Below are 18,032 nucleotides of genomic sequence, written 5' to 3' on the forward strand. Positions count from 1 at the left end.
ATTTATTGTTTTTTAAGTAGCTGAAGAATAAATGTGTAAGGAAACCAAAAGCTGTTGTTGCTGTAAGGAAACCAAAAGCTGTACCTTTTCTGAAATCTGAGAAAATTGGAATTATATCTCCTACCTTTACACTATGCATAAAAAGAAAAAAATTTTTGGTATATTTTGGTAAATGGATTAATTACAAAAGAGATGTAAAGAAATCATGTGAGAAAGTGGAAATTTGCTAAACTATTATAAGAGAAATTGCCATTAAACTGCTTAGTATTTTTAATACAACAAATGGATCTGGGTATGATTCTATATTGTAGTTCCATGATGTAATCTGAAGAGATTTGAGAGACGTATTGCTAAAACTAGGGATGGTAGTAACAAACTCTCTACTGTAAAAATTAGTAAGTAGTCTTCCCTAGAGTAAGCAGCAGTCTTTGGAATTGAAACAACTATATGGAAGTTTTACACCCTGATGCTAGGTTTTGAAGCCTAGCAAACCAGACCTAAAGAATTATAAAAGCTGAAAAACCTCTGGGCTGGTAATAGGGTCACACTGGCATATGGCTTTTCTTTCTTTCCTGGGCAGCCCCATCATGCTGCTTTTGGGCACATTTTTATTGTGAAGACACATCCTTTGGCCTTAGTGTTAGACATGTTAATGTTTGACCCAGTTGTGACTGTGCTTTGCCTGATGTCACAGTACATGTGACAGTAATATGAGTTGTATTGTCAGCTCTAGTCTCAGTACTGAAATAGAAGGTTTTGTCTGTGGAAATATTTCACTAAGCCACCTAAATGGTACCTCTTCCTGTTTGGTACATCATGGAAGCTTGTCTTCAGTTTCCTAAACCTGTCTGGTGATGTGAAGCAGTTTGGTGCAAGACAGGACATTGCTGTGGTGCTGTGAAGGGTCCTCATGTGTGGCAAGAGATAGGGTGATAGACACTGACACCAGAGCTATGTGCTCTGTGACCTCTGAAGGAAGCATCAGACCAACTTAGTGGTGAGGTATGAGCAGGCTGTATCTAGGTGACAGCTGGTGAATAGGATATATTTCAAGGTTTAGAGTTAGTTTGTGTAAATTTAAAGGAGAGGAATAGAAACAAAAGAAAATCATTAAGAATATAGTACAACATTAAGTTGTTATTTTTCACCTATTGGTGTACCACTTTGAAGAGGTGGCCCTCTGCCTTGCTTCCCTACCTCTTCACCTGGGAGGAATACTGCTTATTTTGTGGCTCTATGACCATAAGGGCTGTAGCAAAAGCCTGGCTAGATTGGGAAGCAAGGCAGAACACACTTCTGTATGTCAATTAAATGACAGGATTGAACTACACTCTCACTTTCCCTGTACAACCACACAATGTATCCCCAATGTATAATTTACTTGATCCGTATTGTAGTGATAGCTGCAGATGAAGAAAATTCTCTATTCAATTTTTTACATCTCTGTTATGATGAGAGCAGCAGTCCCATTGTGTTCCAGATGCCCACCAGCAGTAGTTTTAATTACAGCATTACTTTGAAATCAAATTGCTTGTTTGACAGCCCTAGTCAGAATCTTTAACTGGCAATAGAGTGTACATTTCAGTAAGTAAAAAATAATCCACTGTATTAACATGAAACCTTTTGCTTTTTCATGCAAAGTTCACACATTTTATGTGTAAAGCCAGAATATTACTTCTGTCCCTACTACATTTGACACAGAGAAGACAACCACATCTGGAATTCTGATGGTAGCTCTCTTCCAAGCTTTGATTAGTTTGACATCTCAGTGCTGGTTGGTAGTTGCTCTGAACTGCTCCTGAATGGAAAAAAACCCTGAAATTTTACCCTTGTGGCCAAGAAGGCCAATGATGTCCTGGTGTGTACAAGAAAAAGCAGTGCCGGCAGGTCAAGGGAGATCGTCCTGCTGTTCTGCTCGCCCTGGTGAGACACATTTGGAGTGCTGTGTCCACTTCTGAGCTTTTCAGTGCAACAAAGGCATGGAGCTTTGGAAGCAAATTCAGTGAATGGCAGCAAAGGTGACGAGGGGTCTGGAGCATGTGTCTTAGCAGGAAAGGCTGAGGGAGCTGGGCCTGTTCAGCCCAGAGAAGAGATGACTGAGAGGGGACCTGATCAATAAGTATCTGAAGGGAGGGCATCAAGAAGGTGGATCCAGGCTCTGCTTGGTGGTGCTGAGCAATAGGACAAAAGGCAATGAGCACAAATGGATGCACAGGACCTTTCCTTTGAATACAAAGAAGAACTTGACTGAACCATGGAACAGATTGCACACCAAGGTTGTGGGGTCTCCTCCACTGGGAAAATTAAAGAATTGTCTGGACACAATTCTGTGCCTTGTACTCTAGGATGACCCTGTTTGAGCAGGAAGGTTAAAACGTGACCTACCATAATGCCTTCCAGTCGTATCCATTCAGTGGTACACATGCAAGGAAATGCATTCAAAAAATCAACCACAGATCCTTTATATTTTAAAAGATACCATGTATAGGTGAATATTAGATACCCTTGTTTTATGAAGTTTTAGTTTGTATTCTGATCGTGCTGATTCCCATGATTTTATATACACCCTTAAATGTGACTTATTTATCCAATATGGAAATAGTTCCACAGTTATCCTGTTGACACTGAAGAGATTTGGGGAGACCTTAATGTGGTCTTTCAGTATACAAAGGAAGCTTATAAGAAATACAGAACAAGACTTTTTATAAGGATCTGTACTTAGAGGACAAGGGGATAATTTAAACTTTAAACTGAAAATATTAGGTTTAGATAGCACATAAGGAAGAATTTTTTTTATGGTGAGGATAGTGAGGCACTAGAATAGGCTGCCCAGGGAAGCTGTGGATGTCCCATCCCTGGACGGAGTGTTCAAGTTTGGATGGAGCTCTGAACAACCTGTTCTAGTGGAAGGAGTCCCTACCCACAGCAGGGGAGTTGGAATAGATTATCTTTGAAGGCGCCTTACAACACAAACCACTCTGTGATGAAGCAAACATTTTACTTTGGAGAAATGCTAGTGTAAGTCTTAGTTCAAGATTTGTACCACAATCAGTGTGACACCTGGCAAAATGATAGATGTTCGTGTGACAATCAATGTTCAGAATAGGAAAAATGAATAATATGGGAAGTTCACAGCACAGAATTGCCACAGCTCTGCAATACTGAAATAACACTTAAATATTGAGCCAATATGCTACTGAGCACTGCTGAATCCTTACTGGAAAAAAAAACAAACAGCAGTGGAAGACTGTTGTGCTCAGTATATTTGCCTTTGGGTCTTACTTTGTTTAGACAATTCACTTAAGATTCTCATTCCTGACTGTACAAAATACAGAGCTTATTATATTAAGAATGGTCATGCAGAATGAAAAGCATTGAGGAATTTACTTAAATGTGTCTCTCACCATGTCTGTGAAAGGAAGGACATTTTGCAAAAAAGCATCTTTTAAAGCAGTTTAGTTCTGGAATAAGACTGAGCCAGAAGTAGACAGGAAGTATATGTCTGTAGAATAATAAAACTGTATTCACAGAGGAAGATGCTAGAAAGACAACATAGACAATCTGGAGTATTGATACCCATTATCCTCTGTGTTAACCCCCAGAGAACGTGAAAGGCTCCTTGTAATGTCTTTTAAACACAAAGAATAACCTTGTGTATCAGTCTGGTCTCAGTCAGATTAAACCAAAGAAACATTTAGAAAATTGTGAAAGAAATTTGTGAAAGGCTGGGAAGTTCTCTGTCTCAGGAGATACTGATGGGAAAGATCCACAAGAGCAGAAGGGGATCAGATATTTACAGTATCATGCTTCTCCTTGCTCTCTGCTGAAGTGCTTGCAAACACTCTGTGTGCCTGTCTGTGCAAAAGACATTGGGATGGAGCCCTACTCAGTATAAAGGAAATGGTCAGTGCTTAGGTGTGAATGAATTTGGAAAGTTCAATTCCAGACAAGGTCAGAAAATGCACATTTCAAGGCTTAACAGACTTACACATTGCAGAGCAAATTGTAATTCAGGTTGGGAAGAAATCTTTTTTTGTGGACAATTAATAGCTTAGCCCAATTCAGCTCTGTGTAGAGCAGAGGTCCAAGAATACAGAAGACAGTGCATAAGTTGCACAAGAGTGAAGAGCCAGATAAGCAGTGCTTTACTTGAATCAGGGCATCACCAGAGATGGCCGCAGCTCTGATGTGACTTGCAAGGCCTGAATCTCTTGCCTCAGTTAACCAATATGGCTCACAAAAGGAAAAGATTCCTATCACCACAGGCAACTGGGGGACAAGTTGCTGTACATCCCTGAGAAGCCATGAGCTCCTGGTACTGCAGCACAGAACTGTGAAAGAGCAATTTATTTAATTTAAGTATTTAAAGGGCAGTGAATTGGTTGTTACATGTCTGTTTTGATTATCTTTAGGCTGTTTTACAGAATATATTCATCTAGCAACCCATCTCAAAAACCTGTGATATAAGGGAGCTTAGGAGCTGAAATGTCCCACATTGCTGAGTGTGGGTGTTGCTTTGAGTTTATTCTTAGAGTGATGCTTACCTTACAAATTTTTTTTTTTAAATCTGAAAGGGGTATTATGTTGTCTAAAATGAAGTCTCAAAAATTCCAGTTCCTATATTTAATTACTGCAATACTATTAAAAGATCAGTTCTAGAAAGTGGTGATTATTCTCTGAAAAAAAATTAATTACTGTTAAAATGTAGGATAGAAGAGAATTTTATGTCCCTCATTCCATTACATATGCTCATTTAAATGATTTTGATTACTTCTGTTTTACATTGCTATTATACCAGATTGTTAGTTTTAGCAACAAGATGTGAAGTTCTAGTGGAGAAGACAGAGACCTCACTAGCAGTGGGCCTTGGTATGTCCTGCTCCAGGCATATTCTGGCTCATGGCTCTTCTTGGGTCTCTTTTCCCATTCACACCTTCAGTCAGGCAGGTTAGCTGGCTGAAGGTGATGTGCTACTGATTACAGTATATTGCAGGACACCTAGCAGTTCATCGCAGAGATAACAAGGATCCCAGAAACCTTGCAGCTGCTCTCAACACTGCCCCTGCCACTTTTGGTTCTATTGAGTGTGTTAGGAAAATTAATCCACAAACATCAGAGGTTTATTTCCAAAAAGGAGACAGAGGAGTCCTTTTACTTTATTCGAATAAAGGGAGAGGCCATGGGGCATTCCCATGGGGTCTCTCAAATTTTTGGAGGATGCAGCCTCCCTTTTTATCCTAATTTCCCAGCCACATTTCCCTTCCCTCTTTCCCCACTGGCTGAGGTACTTGAGAGGCACAGACTTCACAATATGCCTGATACCAAAGATTTCCCTCTAATTTATAACCCTCCCTTTTAATTTTTAATTTGTATGAAATTTAGGGATTTTTCTTCTCCATTGTTTTTTTTCCATCTTTCAATGTCTAATTTAATTTATCAGCAAACCTAAAGGTTATTTGTAAAAGCAAGTATCTTTTTCCATTCATCAATCAGTGGAATCCTTCTCATTGTTTTCTTTATCTCCCAGTGCTAGTTTTATCTACCAGCAGACCCACAGCTTGTTTGTAAAGACAAATCTGCTATTCCTCTCAAGTGGAACACATGAGGATTAATGAAAGGAGAGCAACACAATCTGAACTTGGCTGGACACACACTATGTCCCATGCTAGGGTAAAGGAGAAGGAAAAGCAGTTTCCATTGGTTGAGGGACAATAAGCATAAAACACACTATAAATTACAGCTGTGCTGCCTATGACAAAATATGGTGCAGTGTTTTATTATCCTATTACAAAAAAAAAACTATTCAATAACAGGTATTTAAGACAGAGGTATTTACGATTCACAATGCAACATTTTGAGCAAGAGAAGATAAGAGACCAGAAACTGAGCTGGAAATAGCAGCAAAGATGAGAGGAATTGTTAAGCTGTTTCTGAATTCCAGAAAGAAAATAGATCTGTTGGCAGTAAGGAAGAAGAGATGACCAGTGTTACTTAACTGACATGGTATGGCAAGTTCCCATATTCTGGTGCAGGAGTTTTAAAAGTCCTTACAACGAAGTGCTAAAGATCCTTCCCTAAACTTGGGCATGCTATGAATTTACAGAAATCACATTGGTGGCTTAGATTCCTAGCGCGTCTTCCCTCTCGAGGGAGATAGATCAAAATTGTGTAGGAGATACAAGGCTGGGTGGCTGCAGTGTGGAAACACGGAGACTGACGAAGTGAAAAGGGAAGGAATGAGTGGGGTGGGTGAGAAGTCATGGCTTGGGTACCAGTGTTAGCAAATGCTGTTCCTGCTGTTGATTGTGCAGCCAGGTGCTCTCAAGTTCAGTGCTCTTGGAGAAGTGCTGCTTTACGGGCCAAAAATTTAGGTATATTCTTCACAGAGCTGTATAAAGACGGGGAATCTGCCATCAGTCAAGGGGTGAGAAACAGACAGGCTCCAGCTACATGCCTTCGACCAGCCCCTTCACAGCTCAGGCAGCAGCAGGCTGGGGCATCCTCCTGTAGAAAAACCTGCTCTCCAGAGGTCTGTAGCCCTGTATCCTGGCGGCACTTTTGGCAAGAGCTGTGGAGCAAATGACCTGATTATTCTTTTGCTGGTACATGCATTTTTTCTTTTCTTAATTCTTTCTTAATCTGTGACAACTGGAGATAAACTGGCCAAAGGGCAGATAGCTCAGCTTGACAGCTGAGGGCTTTTTACAGCTGCTGTTTTGTAGAGAGGTGGATGAATATCTGTGTCCTGCATTCAAACTGTGATGCCCATCTTGTGCTTTTTTTCCTTGGACAATAATTGAGAGTATGCCATGAAATCACCCAAAGTCTTGAGGCTAAGCATATGGGCATTGATGTAAGATATCTGCAAATATTTCAGTGAAGCAAAGCTCCAGATAAGGCAGCACATTTTATTGCAGTCACTGAAAGTTATTTCAGTTCCTTCCTTATAAGAGATAGCAACAGCCTGCACTGTGGTGTCCCTGTTAGCTGCAGCTGCACTTACAATAAGGGGAGTGTTTAATGCTCCAGGCCTGATTTTCCTGAGGTAATGTTGAATTATGGAAGTGTAACTGGGTGAATGATAATGGACTTTATTGATATGTTATAAAGAGGGGTGTAGATCTTTCTGATGCACCATGTTTTTCAATATGCTGCATGGTAATAACTCAGTTTTCTGAAATATTGTTTAAAAACCTACCTTTAGCACCAAATGAGCTAGTTCAGGGAGATTCTTTAATTGGTCATTAATGAAGTGTTCACTGATAAAAAGTAAAGGCTGTCTGCCACACAGTTATACCATGCTTCTGTAATAGTCCATTAGACCATACTTTGTAATATCTTACCACACATATCCTTTTAGTCTGGGAATAAGTGGATATAAACTGAATTTTTTCTGACTCTTAGAACTCCAAACCAGTTATCTTCTTATCTGACATATGGTAGCTATAAGGCTGAGAGATCAGATTAATCTGTTTGGATTTTGTTTCACTTAAAAAATGAAGGGTCCCATTAACAGGTATGCGTGAAGTAATTGTACAGTGCAGGACTCGTGACACACATTCTGCCTTTCTTACCAACAGAGCTACAGGCTACTGAGTTTACCATAATGCCAATCTGTTGTGTCCCAGACCAGTGAAGGGAGCTCAAGTGCCAGGATATGTAGAACTAATCTGTTCTAGGGGTTATCTCCTCTTAGAGAGACCAGCCTCAGGATATCCTTCTCCTATTTTCCCACAGCCCCAGGTTATCCATCTCCTGTTTTGCAGATTTGTGCTGTGAGACAGTTATCAGACTGCCTGCATTGTAGGTGCATGGAGTGCTGGGATATTTTTTGTGAGTAGGGCAGACATAAAACGGGGCTGTAAAAGTGTTATGCAGACTGTGGGATGTGAAAAAATCAGGGTGCAGTTTTGTCCTAAGGGGTGCTCTGAAAGGTGCTATCTTTGTGCCATGCTTCTTCCCGTGTGAGGCTCTGATTTCCAAGTTCTGATTGTCTACTTGTCACTCAGAGAAGGCATTCAGACTTTAGTCAGGTTGAAATATAGATTGAGAGTTAAAATGGACATGTTGGAGCAGAAATGCTGAAGTGGCATTCTGTTACTGTTGTAAGGCTCTGGTTTGGTTTTAGATATCCTTTTTCTTTCCCATTGCTGGAATTGTTGAAATAAGTACCTGCTGCAGACAACAACCTAGCCCTCAACTTCACTTTCATGTACTATTCAAGGTATGTCTGTTTGATATTTTTTATAGAGTTTAATTTCTCTCTCTTCTGTCAAAGTGAAATGATGGCACTTGATTGCTGAAAGACAAATTTCAGTGTGATGACAAATTTCATGTCTGATGGCTTTTATTAGAAGGACAGCTCTCCTGAAAGTGGTGCTGCTCAGCAGGGCTAATTTAGAGTGGCTTTTTCTCACATACAGATTGATATAACCCTTGTAGTATGTTTGTGGTGCAGCTGTTGCTGATGTTGTGGAAGAGCTTTCCCAGGCAGAAACTGGGGAGTGGGGCAGCTTTTCTGGAGAATCTGTATGTGTACTATGGTCCGTGACTCCCTGGTGTGGTACCAGACTCAGGAAATCACCTATTGTATATCACAGCAATAACACAAAATAAAAATGTTAAGGGATTTGCCATCAGCTGCAGTCTTTTTCATTATTGTTCTGTATCTTTCCTTGCACAAAATGAGCTTCTGAGCCAAAGAGAATACTGACACAATAAGGAAAGAATATAGTGAAGCTGAAACTGAACTTAAACAAAATTCTGTGCTTCAAAGCACTCTTTGTTTTTTAGAAATAATAAATTTATTTTTACAATCTTTACTATAGCTAAAAATAAGCAGTATTTGGAACACTCACCATTTATGCCTGGTTACACAGTCCTCTGTCAGTTGCTAGTGTTGACTTCTAATTCAGTCCTGTAGTATGCTATAGTTAGTGATATTGAAATGCTCTATAAATATCAATTAGGTGTTCTAATAAATTAGCCTGATTGTTTAAAATATTTACTATCTTTATTGTGTCTGTTGCAACACCTCTTACAGAGACATAGATATACCCTTGAATGAATCCTTAGCCATAAGCAAACTAAATGTTACCTCTATTCTACATAGATGGTTTTTTTTCCTATCAGTCTTGAAATCCTTTATAGAAGACTCATTTTGTTAAATAAAAAATTAAAAGACATAATATATATAGTTATTAATATTTAGAGTATAAAAATGCCAATATGAGATGTAAAAATCCTGATGCAGTGATAGTAAATATTTTCAGAATTGCAATACTGGTGATTACAACAACAAGTAAATTTAAAAGATCACCAGTCTGAATTATAAAGGACAGCATCACTGAGGTGCCCTGATAGAGCTGGAAGTCTTCAGATGCTTCAGAGGTTTAGGGAGCAGGTGATATAATTAAAAATAATCACTTTTTTCCCACAATTTAAGATTTTTTCCCCCTATCCTGTTTGTTTTGGTTTGTTTATTTTTTAATGATGTAAAATTCAGGAGACTTGTTTGATATAAATGCAATAATGGCTTTTGGAGTTCATGGTGGGACTTGATCAAACCTATGCTGTTTGTAGACTTTTGTTACCTCTGACAATCTGTGACAATAAAACTTACTGATTAGGTTTATGCTGTGCTTGTAATTATGTCCTTGTTCTGGCAGGAATGTGGCTTTTACGTTTCTTGCTACTGTATTTCACTCTGAGTTAATGTCTGTCTTGGATGTAACTATTTAGAAAATCTGACACCTAGTTATGAGGTGTAATAGCAAAGAAATTCTCTAGTGTGCAATCCCAGAATCTTCCTTTCTGAAATCCCCTTCAAAGAAACACATTTTTTAGTGCTTTGTATAACACTTCTCATTGCTAAATTGCTAAAAAATTAGAGAAAATCTGCTTTAATTTTTCTTTAAGTCTCCTTGTGTGCCAAACATAGTACCAGCTACACCTAATCAATATGTTTGACTTCTTTGATAGCACTGTAAAGCAGGGATTTTTGTTTAACTGCAAATCTCTCTGTGCATTTATGATGTCATAGTAAGAATAATTATCACATACGTAGTATTCTATTAATTTTTTTACCTTAAAGATTTCACAAGTATTTTCCTATACAACTTTATTTTTTATACATGCCTTAATAATAGCACTTAGATATTACACCAGAAGGAACAGCTTCAAGGCAGAGAAGGAATAATTTATTTTTTTGTATTTGGACACAGGTTTTTCTGCACGCTGAAAAATCACTTCTGTTGAAAAGAACTTTGGTGTCGTGAAGTCAGTAAATATACCTTTCACACTGAATTTAACAATTTCCAGCATTGTGAATACTATTTAAAAAAAGTAAAAAAAAAAAAAAAATTTAAAAAAAAGAAAAAAAAAAAAAAAAAAAAAAAAAGAAGAAGAACGTAAAGTTTTAAAATAGTAAAGAACTGTCTTTGTGAACCAGATAATAAGACAGAAAATCACCAAAATGCCAGGAGGGCAATTTGAATGAGAAGGCTGGTTAGGAACTGGATTGTAATTTGGGCAATAAACCCTGTTTATGATAGTCTTCCAGTCATTAACTGTGTCTGTTGCCAGAGGAAACTGGGACTATTAACTTCCTCTGACTGAACCAGAGGCAGAAAGCAATAATTTCTTTTACAAGCAGAAGGAAAGGTTCTGCTCAATAAAAAGCAATTAAACATTTCCTATAAAAAAAGAATGCTCAGGAGACCTCATGCCACTGTCAATGTGACTCTCAAAAGCTTTCCTTTGGCTCTTAGAAAGATATTCCATGCTATTTGTGTATTTATTACATCTCTGCAATTACAAACTTGACTGAAGACAAATTTTTTTGAGGTGAATGATTCCACTGAATGATTAAGGATCTAATGAATTTCTTTCTCATCCCAAGGAGGTAATCTTTGATCTGTTTTTAGAGATGAGAATTAAAGAGATATTCCTGTACATTTATCTTGCTTTGAACAACTAGAGATGACTTTTTAATTATTCAGATATTTTCTTTCTGCCTCTTTAATTAATTTTGAACTTTTTTCCTTGGTAGGATAATTGTTACTTTACTATCTTGAATCAGTTACTTGTTCAGGAAATTAGACTGTATCATTATATGCTGTATAAAGAAATGTTTTCTTTCCATCTCCTTAGGCTACAAAAATATTTTGAAGCTACTATTTCTGTTTAAAAGATTTTAATCCTGTGGTCCTTGTCTGGATCATAACATTCTGTGTTCTTCACAAGAAGAAGAGAAAGAGAGGTCCTTTTCGCATGGAGTTGAGAATTGAACAGTAGTGAAAGATGCAAAAACAGCAGACATGGCTTCTAGCTGTAAAGAGGAGTAGCCTGGGAAGAGAATGACTTCATTTTCATAATATACTGGTATCATTTAGCTGTATGAGTAATTTGCTCACAAGGAAAAAGGTAATAAATTATTGCCAATTACTCCTTCAATTTATCATTATCAACATATAACAGTCATATCACTTTAGCAGTTCGTAAAAATGTGGTATTTCATGGGGTTTTATTAGTATCTGGATTGCTGTACAAAATGGCTTTCAGAAGAGAGAGTCTGCATCGTTACACTGCTTCTCATCCATCACCAGCTGGCTATCAAAGGATACAGGAGTAAAGCAAACAATGAAAATTACTGCCCACATGCTGGTCCTCTTTCCACCATGGTGTCTGCAGTAATTGAAAGCTTGGCTTGTCTAACTGCAGCTGAATTCATGTGACATCTATTGCCAAACAAAGCACTCATACTATTGCTTATTTCAAAGCTAATTTTCAGTAATGTTACTACTCAAGACTATTATTGAGTGGTGGATTAAGTACTTCAACACTTAAGCAAAATCATCTCTGAAGGCCAAAGAAAAGCCTAATTGACTTGACATTTTGTGTAAGATCATTCTATCACATTGCATTAGAAAAGGTGTGTGACAGAAGTGCGGGAGCTCTTCCTCACCCCACAGGCAAACCACCCCATCAGTACCTGTGTTCTTGTGACCTACCTGGTGTTCACCCCCTCAGGATGGGTTACAAATCCAACTTACACTTTATTGGTGTTGTGTTTACCTTCTGAATTGTAGAAAATGGAAAAGGGGGAAAGCAAAGATTCAGGGAGACAAAATATATTCAAATGCAGGTATGCTATAGAAGATAAATGCTGAAAAATCTCTGTGAACAGGCTTTACTCTAGCTCTACTACACTACCTTTCTCTTCAGCTAGGTGAGAAAAGATTATAGTGAGAAATACTTCAATGTACTCTCTATCCCCCTATTGCAGGGATTTTCAAAGCCATAAAACTATTTCATTTCTCCTTGAAACAGGAATGGCGATAACATACCAGGGTGATGGGTTACAGCTTCAGAGAGATGTGTGCCATTCTGTAGAAGTCAAGGTAGTCATGAAGGTAGAGGTTTATAGAAAACCAGATCACAGACTGCTGAATAAGAGAGAATTCCAGTGACTGGAAAAATAGGATTTGAAAACTGCTAATATTTTCTACTAGAGCAACTGAGAGTTAGACACTGGGGAAAAATTTTGACTCCTCCTTTGGGTCAAAAATATAAGCATAAGATAGCATTTTAGAGTACAATCCCCAAAAGATTTGCAATGATTTAATGTATGCTAAGTAATTCACAATAATAATAAGAGTGTGCAAATTTTAGATAATTATTGGCTATGTTATACCAAATTATTTACAGTCTGGTGGTTAAAAGAAAAGATTCTTTGCCTAAAGATCTTTTTGTTCAGTTCCTTCTTATTTTACCAAACCAAAGCAAGAATTACCCAGAAAATTTTTGTGATCTCTTGGGCAGGCATGAAGTGGGAACAGAAATGATAGCAAATATATCCAAGATCTACAAAAGGGCTACAAAAGTAATTGTCATTTAAAAAGGTATTTTTTAATGTGTTAAATACTTTTAGAATTGAATCATCTGCCTCAGCTTATTGGAAAGGAATCTACCAGGCATGACTTTGAGATGTGTGTGTGTGTGTGTGGCTAAAGCACATATGAATAAAAGGTGGCCTAAGGTCTTCATTCTCCTTTTGAAAAGGGATAGACACATAGCAGCAAAGAGAAATGGAAGACTAAAAGCCATTGCTGATGGAATAGACTTACAGAAAGAAAGAGAATGTAACTAGACAGGTGTCTTGTTGTGGGTTTATCCCAGACTTCCATTAGATTGAAATGATGGCTTTTCTTAAAAATCTTTTTACGCCAAATACATGGACAGTAGCTGTCCATGTGTATTTTTTTTTTCCAATATTTGGAACATTCTTCTACAAATTTCTAAAGGTTCATATGAAAAGGTGTCAATTATTTGGAAACACTTTTTCTACTGCTCTAGCGGTTTGAATATTCAAATATCAGATGCAGTGCCTTCCAAATAATGTGATTTGATTTGGAAATGTGTTCCCTTACAGCAAAAGAGAAAGGCTCTGCTCCACAGATTCTCTTAAAAAGGAGAACACATTCAGCACTAGAAAATGTAAAAATACAGCAACAAACTACATACTAGTAATTTCACAAAGACAGTAATTTCGGCTGTTGCAAATATGAGAAAAAGAAAAATAAAGGGGAAATGAAGGAAAAATCAATGGGTAGATTTTATATGACATGTTTGAGGGTCTTTCCCATGTACCAGTATATATTTCTTTTAAAGGAGTCTCACGCTACTTAATGAGTGAAGCATAGATGTGTGTGTGCATCAAAAATGTATGATATATCCACCTTCGTTCCATATAATCCCTTTGGAAATAAAACCAGGCAACTTTACTAAGATACTGCAGAGTTTAATAATTGATTAGTTTAAGATTTAATGATATGTTTTATCTATGCATTAATCATTTCTCCCTCTTCTGATGTTAATGCTTTGAAAGTCATTGCTTGATGACACCATGTAAATTCAGAAGTCTGACAGTTAAAAGAAAGGTTTAGAGGTCTTGGATAAGTTTTTGAAAATTAGTATATTGCAAGTACCAAGAAATTTTAGATGCAGTATCTTAGCAGGGGAAAAAAAAATCAATAATAAATTGCAAAGGGACCCCATTTATTTTGTTAAGTTTTTTGCAATTTTTTCTGACCTGCTTTTATCAGATGTGAATTTTATCAGATGCCTTTATCTGGGAAGTATTTACTTCATCTGAGAAATAGTAATGTTGGTTTATATATGACTTGACTTTAAAAAAAATTATTTTAAAGCAGCGGCTGTAAATATTTGAAAGAGATCTTTGTCAAAGTCATGTTAACAGTCTGAACACAAGAGGGAGACAAAGACTTGGTTAAGACAGATGCAGAGCTGTGTTTAAAAGCTAAACTTCAGGAAAGAAATGGGTAGACTGAATACAGCTGGTGATTTACAAGTACTGTGTTTGATATAAAATACTATTTTTATCATATATCATATTGCTTTCCAAATTGCCCCCTAACATTATTTGTAGAGAAATAGTTCACCCTACATCTTTTTCCTTTATTAATTTCTTCAAATGTGATAATTTCTTAGCCTATTTCTGGAACTGATATCATGGACAGCCTTCCCTTGTCTCTATCTATAGCTGATATTGAGATATTTTTGCCAGTAGAAAAATTACGTTCAATCACATAAAAGTCATATTGTCTCTGCAGATTGTACCATTAATATTTGAAGAAAGACGCACTTATACTTTTTTTTAAAATTGTGCACCATTTCCCATGAGCATGTAATGTTTTGCAGTGCTTTCTTTTGTTTGAGAACTCTTAGCAAAGAGTTGATATGATAAAGATTTTTAAAACTGTTTTCCTCCAAAACCTCTTGGCATAAAAAAATTAGCAAACCATGACTGCACAACTTTTACAGTCTTGTGTAGTTTGCAGTGAGAGCAGACCTGAGGAAACTTGCTGGATGTTTGGTAGCTGGGAAACCTAAGCCCTTTTTCCTTACAGCAGAAGTACAACAACATGCCTGTCTTTGCCAATGTGAGCTAACCACATCACTGAAGAAGCCCATCCTGAATTCATTTTCCTTGTACACACGAGGTCTGTCTGCTGAGACTGAAGGTCAGCTGATTTTTCTGATTGTTGATACAGTTTCCTGCTTGCTGAGAGTTGAACTGAGACTGCTTACACTGGCCAGCAAAGAGTCAGAGGACGGACTTTTCATTGCAGCCATATAGTAAAGAAAACAAAACTGAACAGAAGTGAATCCTATCAATTGACTTAGAGATGGTGGAAAAGAGCTGGATATGATAAGGCAACAAAGTGATAATACGGACAAACTTCTGAATGGTAGGAGTAGTTTTCTATGTGAGCTTTACCAAGTTGGTTACCCTGTCCTTGTAATACTGCTTTTGTGCTTTATATCTGCTTATGACATTTCAAAATGATAACATCAACTAATCTTTACATTTTGGTATAGTAAAATTGTGTAAAAATAATTCCAAGGACTTCAAGGTACAATTAAATTCAGGGGATGATGATTTGGGTAAATTTGTCAGTACACTACTGTGTGCTCCATATACCAGTTCAATTCTGGATGATTTTATATCCTTCTCTCAGATCCATAATCCCCCTGCCTTTATTGTGTTGTAATGAATTGTAACTAGGAAACCAACATTTCCAAACTGCATCAAAGAGCTGTCTTACTTCCACACGTGAAAGCAATTCATAGTGACAAGAAATACACAGAAATAAAATAAAGGACTACTCTACTGGGCAATTAAAACCTCTTGAAACATGGATAGCTTCTATGCTATTAAAAAGATAATGCAAGCTAAATGTTTAGTGTAAATATGTGGCTTATTTGCACTACACAGATGCAGCATCTCTGTGACTTTTAGATCAACAAAACAAACTAAAAGTAAATTTTTTTTAGTGTAGAGAAATTCACCGTACTCTAGCAGAATCATAGAATCATAAAATCATAGAATCATTGAATGGTTTGGCCTTGAAGGGACATAAAGATCATCTTGTTCAACCACCTGCCATGAGCAAGACTGGTGAGAGCCACATCCAAGACTCTGAACACTTCCAGAGATGGGAAATCCGCAGCTGGGTAAGAGAAGCAGCATTGCGAATTGTTCCTTAAACAAGAGCAATATTTATTGTGAATTGATGGTGGATCTGTTGAGCTATTTAATAACTACTGTTGCAGAAACAGTGCATTCCTTTAATATATATGGCAAAATGAGCTCGCAGGCAGTCTGGGAATAGCTACTTGGGCTGTGTGGCAGAGGCAGTACTATTCTCTCTTTTCTAGAATGAAAATAATAAGAGAATACTGCTTTTCTAGTACTATTCTCCATTTTCTAGAATGAAGCAACTGTTATGTCAGTTCTGCATTAGATCTTTGCTGGCAATAGTGATTAGCACAGCACAATCTGCTGGAGTTTTAGACAGCTGAGTTCTGTGCATGTAAAAAAACTTAGCCATAAACAAGCAGGCAGAACTACAAGAAAACCATTGCACCAGTGGGAAATTTTAAGAAAAGGTAACTGTAGACACTTCCAGCCTGCCTTAGTGCCTAGGTGATGATGCTGAGCTCCAGCTGAGACAACACTTGAGAAATGTTAAAAAACCCACTTTGGGTAACATAAGCACTTCAGTTTATCCCTTTTACTGATGTTTAGGTTTCTTTTTCTCATCTGTCACAGTATCTTTGGTGCCTTGTGGAGGTATGCTCACTGCACAACTGGGGTGCCCTGCCTGCCTGCGGTTCTTGGGGACGACTGATGTCTCAAGGGAGTAATGGAGGTATCTGCCTACTCTGGGATTTTGCCTCACAGAAAGGGAAACAAAAGGAAAAGTTGGTGAATGGATATCACACCCAGGATGAGTGTTACTGATTGTCAAGATCACTGTCACTATCCAGAATGAATTAGGATTTTATTTTAGGGCAGCACAACTAATCATGTAGAGTGAAGAGGGCATTAAGAATATTACTTTCTGCATCATAGCAAAGATACTTCATAATAATAAACAGGGAGACACTAAGGCTGTCACATTAATATCAGTGATTCCGTCATGTAAATTCTGTCAGCAATATTGCATTATTTAGAAATATATAATACTCCACAAAATAATAATAATACTGCACACTAAATATGCTTGAGAAAATAAATAAAACAAATGCACAGAGAGATAAACAAGATGAGCAGATCATGTGTTGGCATTGATTCAGTAGTTTTTAGGTTTCAGCTCCCTGGGGAATGAACAAAATTTACTGGTGTTAAACATCAGACATATAGATACTTGAGGAGAAAATACTTGTGAGGACCAAGTCTTTCAAGAAGGAATGAAAATGGGGACTGTTCTGTAAAAAGGACAAAAAAGGATAAAGCTCACTTAGGGTCTCTAGCTGGCAAAACTATGTGACTACACATCTGCTTGTTTATTTGAGCCTGATCACACTCACAGTTATGATAAAGGTTCTGTGTACTTAAGGGAGCTGCTCACATGTCTTGATTCTAGAATATTTGGTGGGCAAAATAACACAAATGATGACACAAAGGTTATGTCCCTCTGAAGGCCAGGAATATCCATGTCAGGTGGACATTCCTGTGGTCCAAGTGGTGATGGATGTAATGTCATTAATTTACCCTAATTTGCTTTGCTCGTGTTTTCTACATGTATCTGCATATGTTTTCCTGTTCAGCGTCAATAGGAGAGGGAAGGCAAAAATTAAATGACAACAAGAAAGCTATGCACCTAATTTTTAAAAGTAACTTTTTGTGCTTGTGCACAGAGAAAGAAACTACTTTACAAATACTGAATATTACCTGATATTCCTTGGAAGTCCTTGTTTTCCTGTAAAAGTGGCAGAGTTGCACTGTGACCCCATTTTAACAGACTGATGCGTCTTTAACACATCAGAGTAGAAACTTCCTAAAAACTTGAAGTTATTGACTACTGATGTATTAGAATAATCTGTACAAGTTTTATTATGTTTCTATAGATACAGCTTTATAATTAAAATATTTTGAAATATAAATTAAGTTTATGTATGAATTACAGGTATTATTTCATTAAATTGCTGGCCATTTTTTAAAA

The sequence above is a fragment of the Pyrgilauda ruficollis genome, unplaced genomic scaffold (assembly GCF_017590135.1).
Source record: "Pyrgilauda ruficollis isolate IOZ18807 unplaced genomic scaffold, ASM1759013v1 scaffold174, whole genome shotgun sequence".
In the NCBI taxonomy this organism is placed as follows: Eukaryota; Metazoa; Chordata; class Aves; order Passeriformes; family Passeridae; genus Pyrgilauda; species Pyrgilauda ruficollis.